The sequence below is a fragment of the Carassius auratus genome, chromosome 1 (genome assembly GCF_003368295.1).
Source record: "Carassius auratus strain Wakin chromosome 1, ASM336829v1, whole genome shotgun sequence".
Taxonomy (NCBI): Eukaryota; Metazoa; Chordata; class Actinopteri; order Cypriniformes; family Cyprinidae; genus Carassius; species Carassius auratus.
Genome location: NC_039243.1, coordinates 18673118 through 18678941, shown reverse-complemented (window position 1 = coordinate 18678941; position 5824 = coordinate 18673118). Strand labels below are relative to the sequence as shown.

Below are 5824 nucleotides of genomic sequence, written 5' to 3'. Positions count from 1 at the left end.
TGTCTTTACTGTTCCAATGCTTATGGAGGGCACTGTTTGCCTAATATAATTTATTAATTGTGAATTATTTGTGAATTATTATGATTCAATTCAGGGGTGGTTATAGGATTTCATCCTCTGTCAACTTAGCCCACAAATATTCAGATAAATATTATCATAATAACCAGTACTTTACAGTGTTTGTGTAAACTGTATTACTGTTTGAAATACATAAATACCTATTAAAACTACAGAAGTTAACAGCAGTGAGAAATTCTGTTTTTCTTTTGTTGTTTGATTAACATTGTTAACATAAGATCAGATCCATATGGACACACATCCAATATTTTGTCAACTGCTTTCATTCTTTTAATATGTTACTGACATTCTTACATAATTTTGCATATATTTGCTCAAGAAGATGTGAAAGAGAACTCAATTTAATTCTCACTTGCCTGATGTTGAAACTTTCACAATTTTCTACATACATATTAGGATATATAAAAAATAAACTTGTACGCATCGAGGGCTTGATGTGCAGGTATTCTAGACTATGTTTATGCACTCTTTTACTGGCATAATAGCGAAGCCTAATGATTTCAGACTCTCTTTTCCTTTCAGTATAAACATTAAGATTAAATATTCTACTCATTAATGAAGTTAAGCATTGACATTACATAAAGTCATTACTCAAAAGTTAAACAAAAACTTATGTATTTAGATATTTAGACATAGTTGTAGTAGATGTGTGTGTTCACTTACAGTACTTCAGTATTTTGGCAGACACTGCTGGATTTGGTGATCTAATGGTCCACTGGCAAGTTTAAATTGGTCCGAATATATTAGCCTGCTGCACAACCAAGGCTGAATGAAGATGTTTATTTTTGTGAACATTCAGAACATTATGAAAATAGCATTGTGATTAAAGGATAGAGTCGGAAGCAAATGATGATTTATTTTTTTTTTTTTGGTGACACTGCGTCTGACAATTATGTACTTATTTACACACACACACTGTATTTCTGATTCAACTATACACAGCAAAAAGTCCAGTGTTAAATTAACTCTCACAGAGTTGATTTCAACACTTTTTCAGAGTTTATATAGCTCCACACTCTCCGGAGTTAAAATAACACTTTCAAAATAGCTAAATATTTAACGCAATGCCGGAGTTACCAATTTGACTCCAAAAAAAGTGTTAAAATAACATTAAAAGGGATACAGAAAAACAACACTGTTCAGAGTTGCATGTTTTAGGTGGTTAAATCTGTACAGTAGGGATAGGCAACTCCGGTCCTGGAGGGCCACTATCCTGCAGAGTTTAGCTCCAACCCTAATTAAACACACCTGAACAAGGCAATCAGTGTTTTCAGGATTACTAGATAGATACAGGCAGGTGAGTTTTTATGAGGGCTGAAGCTTAACTTTGCAGGATAGTGGCCCTCCAGGACCAGAGTTGCCTATCCCTGCTGTACAGTCTCAAAAGATCTACAAAATAATGTTTAATAAACAACAGCACACAAAATATTTGCCAATGACTTTTTTATTTGTAATTCTCACCTCTTAAATGTGAAATCAACTGTTGACTGGCTGGGTGCTCTTTTTGTCAAATAACGGTTAGCATTGTCAACATCATACTGCCCAGCTAAGTTGAGGTTACTTTCTGGTCGATCAGTCTGGCCCTCCAATCTCGAACCCTGGGAGACTCCTTCATTTTACCTTCATCAATGTTATACACTGTTGTCTGCAGGAATGTGTAAAAGTTCAGAAGTGCACCATCATAGGACAAATTGAACAAAATGTGCCTTGAAAAGTTCATCAAATGCTCCAAGGGAGCGGTTTGCCTGGCATAGGATGAGATGCTTATCCAAGATGATGTAGAAGCCCTCAATCTTGCTTTTCTGGCGTCCAACAGCAAGGAGGTACGGATGCTGATGCTGGATGTTGTTGAGGTGCTCCTCCAAACTGCAGCATGACTAAAGTTGAAATGAACATTGAATGTTAGACACAAACAATGTCCAGTCAGAGAAAACAACAGTATAAAAGTGACTGTTCAAAGAAACTCAACGGCTGGTGCAATATGAGAATGCATATGAATGATTTTAAATCTCCATGTTAGAGCGAACCAAAACACAATATTAAAATGTCAATACCTTGTGAAAGATTACAAGTCTTTCAGCAGCATCACATGGACTGATTTTTGGAGACTTCAGTCCTCCTGGTGATGGTGGAAGGAGATGTATCAGTTAAAGAAGGGATGCCATTTCCCGGTCGTAAACTAGAGACGAAATTCACATGAAGAAAAAACAAAACAAAAAAACAACAACACATGAATTAATTATTCTAAACCTTCTAATTAAATGTTTTAAGTTGAAGAATAGAAAGCATTTTAAACATTCACCTGGTTAATGTAGTCTTTTTAAAGATTTTATGTAGTGCAAGTTATTTATTTGTTATTAATATGGAAAACATCCAATCTCATAGGTTCTGAAGTTCCTGAATTTTAATATATTTTTTTTTTGTTATCAAAACAAAATATATTGAAACTGCAAATATAGCAGATGTTTAAATACAAGCAAATCAAATACAACTTACTTGTCTCATGAAGGTCACTTCCTTCATGGACATTCTGCTGAGAGCAACAACTGACTCAGCTCTGCTGTTGAAGTTGCTTGGTGTCTTTAATGACATTTGGCCTGAAGAACGTGTCCCTCTTCTGAAGCAGCCTGGAGGATGTCTCAGTGTCAAACAGGAGAGTGAAGTCTTGACCAACCTTTAAGAAGATATTAAACTATAAACAATGTTCTCAAATCGCATTCTTGTGAAAACATGTTATTCCAAACTTACCAGGCCTTTTGTATCTATGAATCTTGGGAAGGTGGAGAGGATATCAACACTAAAGCCTGGATCTTTAATAAGTTCTTGGCGATGCTGAAAGGTCTCTCTCATCTTCTGGAATATTAAGGACTTGTCTGTGGTATGGTTGAGCAAAGACATGGCCTCTCTGCAAGCACTCCCATCAAGTTGCCCTTCAAAATTAGTAGCTTTTTGGCATTTTGGGCCTCCTGGAGAAACATCATGAGGGCTGTCTAGTGGCAAAGATCCTCGTCTAATCTTCCTGTGGACTGTTTTCATACACCAAGCAATGTATCCTATGTTGCTTGCAGCATCATAAAAGTGTTCCTTAAAAGAATCACATTTCTATGTCAGATATCATAACATTGCAATTATAACATGAAAGGGTCATGCAGACGATGACTTACAAAGCCTTTCTTGGAATATGGATCATTGAGGGAACAGCATCATTATGCCAAGAGCATACGGTTCTCTGATAGCTTTAGTAGGGAGTTGCCTATAAGAGAAGATATCAAATTGGTCTTAATTTATACAATGGTCATGCAGCTATTTGTTTTGTTTTTTTATTAAATAAATTTATTTTACTGTCTATGTGATCAACTCTGTGAAATAACTCCAACACCAAACACCATTTTACTCTGAATGTGTTAAAATTACTCTTTTGGTGTTGAAATCAACTCGGAAATGTTTAACACAAATTTCAACTCTCCAATTTTTGCTGTGTATAGCCTAAATATCCTAAAACATTTTATTTGTTTAAAACAATTATATACTGCTTTGGCCAGTGGAAAAGAAAGAGATCCATTATATTCTAAAAGGATTCACTGAGAAGTATTTTATACAATTTAGTTTTAACATTAATTTTTATATATTTATTCAAAAACAAGGACAATGAATGATTTTTAGCAATGTAATGTACCACACAAATTACATTTTTAGCCCACATGTTATATTTTTCTAATGTCTCGTACGTTTGACGGTGTTTAAAATGGTGTTACGAGGATGGGAAATTATATGCAGATGCAGTCATGCATAGAAAACTAGGCATTGTAGGCTCCATATATGACGATTTTGGGAAGGAGATACATGTTCGCACAATCTTCCACTGACAGGGATTTATAAAAGGATTTTTGGGCAGGTTTTGGGGTATATATTGTTTTATAAATCTGAAAACTTTGGTTCGTACACCAAATCTAGCTTTTGTACATACATACACTTTTAAGATGAAATCTACGGAAAGTTTTATACATGATGCCCCTGCTGTTTGAGTGGCGGGTTTCTGTGTGCTTTATGTTTAAACACATGAGAATGATAAACTTTCTTGAGAAAGCAGGGGACCGTTTCACAAAGGAGGTTAAGTGAAAACTCTAGGTTTTGTGTATCAGAATGGGAGGTTTGTCAAACCCGAGAAAGGGTAGCTCGTTTTCTGAGCTACCCTTCGTTTTTACTTAAGTAAAATGATATGCCAGTGGGGTAATAAAAATAATCTTAATGCCAGAGATGTATAAAGTACTAGAGACCCATACTTGAGTAAAAGTACAAGTGCTCTATCAAAAAAGTGACTTGAGTAGAAGTTGAAGTGCTCTTTAAGCACCACACTTAAGTAGAAGTACTAAAGTATTCAACATTTTTTGTACTTAAGTATTGCAAGTAGTCTATTTTAAAATTTACTACTCAAGTACTGAAAGTAAAAGTAGAAGTATTGTGTTATGTAGCTATTAAAGAAAGTAGTCAAAAGTTTGAACATATTGTTTTTACTATTTCAAATGATTAACCTAAAGGACAATCACAATTCCTTTGACTGTAACTTCTTGTAAACAAAAAACGGTTACTAGGGTTAGTTAGCCCAATTTGCAAAATGCGGTCATTAATAACTTACCCTCATGTTGTTTCAAACCCTTAAGACATCAGAGGGTCATTTAGAATTTTTTGAAGCATCGAAAATACATTTTGGTCCAAAAATAGCAAAAATTACGACTTTATTCAGCATTGTCTTCTCTTCCGTGTCTGTTGTAAGACAGTTAAAAACAAAGCAGTTTGTGATATCTGGTTCGCGAACGAATCGTTCGATGTAACCGGATCTTTTTGAAACAGTCCACCAAATCGAATTGAATCGTTTTAAACAGTTCGCGTCTCCAATACGCATTAATCCACAGATGAATTAAGCTGTTAACTTGTTTGATGTGTCTGACACTCCCTCTGAGTTAAAACAAACCAATATCACGGAGTAATTAATTGACTCAAACAGTAAACTGACTGAACTGCTGTGAAGAGAGAACTGAAGATGAACACCGAGCCGAGCCAGATAATGACTCGTTCACGAGTCAAGAACCGTTTCTGTCAGACGCGTCCGATTCGTGAACCGAGGAGCTGATGATACTGCGCATGTGTGATTTAGCGTGAAGCAAACCGACACACAGAGCGTCTGAACCGAACTGATTCTTTTGGTGATTGATTCCGAACTGATTCTGTGTTAATGTTATGAGCCCAGGTGCAGTCAACGCCAATGACGCCATTGCATCGAGCGCAAAAGAATCGGTGAACTGTTTTCTTCAACTGATTTATTGAATCGAACTGTCAGAAAGAACTAACGTTACTGGTCATCCGAGAACCGATGCAACCGGTTCTTGACTCATGAACGAGTCATTATCTGGCTCGGCTCGGTGTTCATTTCTCTCTTCACAGCAGTTCAGTCAGCACGCGCAGTCTTCTTAATCGCTTGATTCGCTCAATGATGTGCCAGCTTCAGTTCTGGCAGTGGTTTGTAATGGAATGATTCGTAACATTATTATAATTGTAACGAGTAACGATGCAGCACATAAAAAAATATCGGAGTAAAAGTATTAAACTCAGCGAAAATATGTACCGAAGTAAAAGTGGAAGTAGGAGAAAAAAACAATACTCTAGTAAAGTACAGATACCGCCTTTTAGTACTTAAGTACAGTAGTGAAGTAGTTCTACTTCGTTACTATACATCTCTGCTTAATGC

General features: G+C 36.0%; 1 long non-coding RNA gene across 1 annotated transcript; it reads right to left on the bottom strand.

Moving 5' to 3' along the window:
• Window positions 1-1651: 1651 nt before the first annotated feature.
• Window positions 1652-2625, bottom strand: LOC113047637 (uncharacterized). Its single transcript, XR_003276365.1, has 3 exons — window positions 2575-2625; window positions 2133-2257; window positions 1652-1955 (listed from the first exon to the last, which is right to left on the bottom strand). It is a non-coding gene; the product is annotated as an uncharacterized LOC113047637 (long non-coding RNA).
• Between the last annotated feature and the right edge of the window lie 3199 nt (window positions 2626-5824).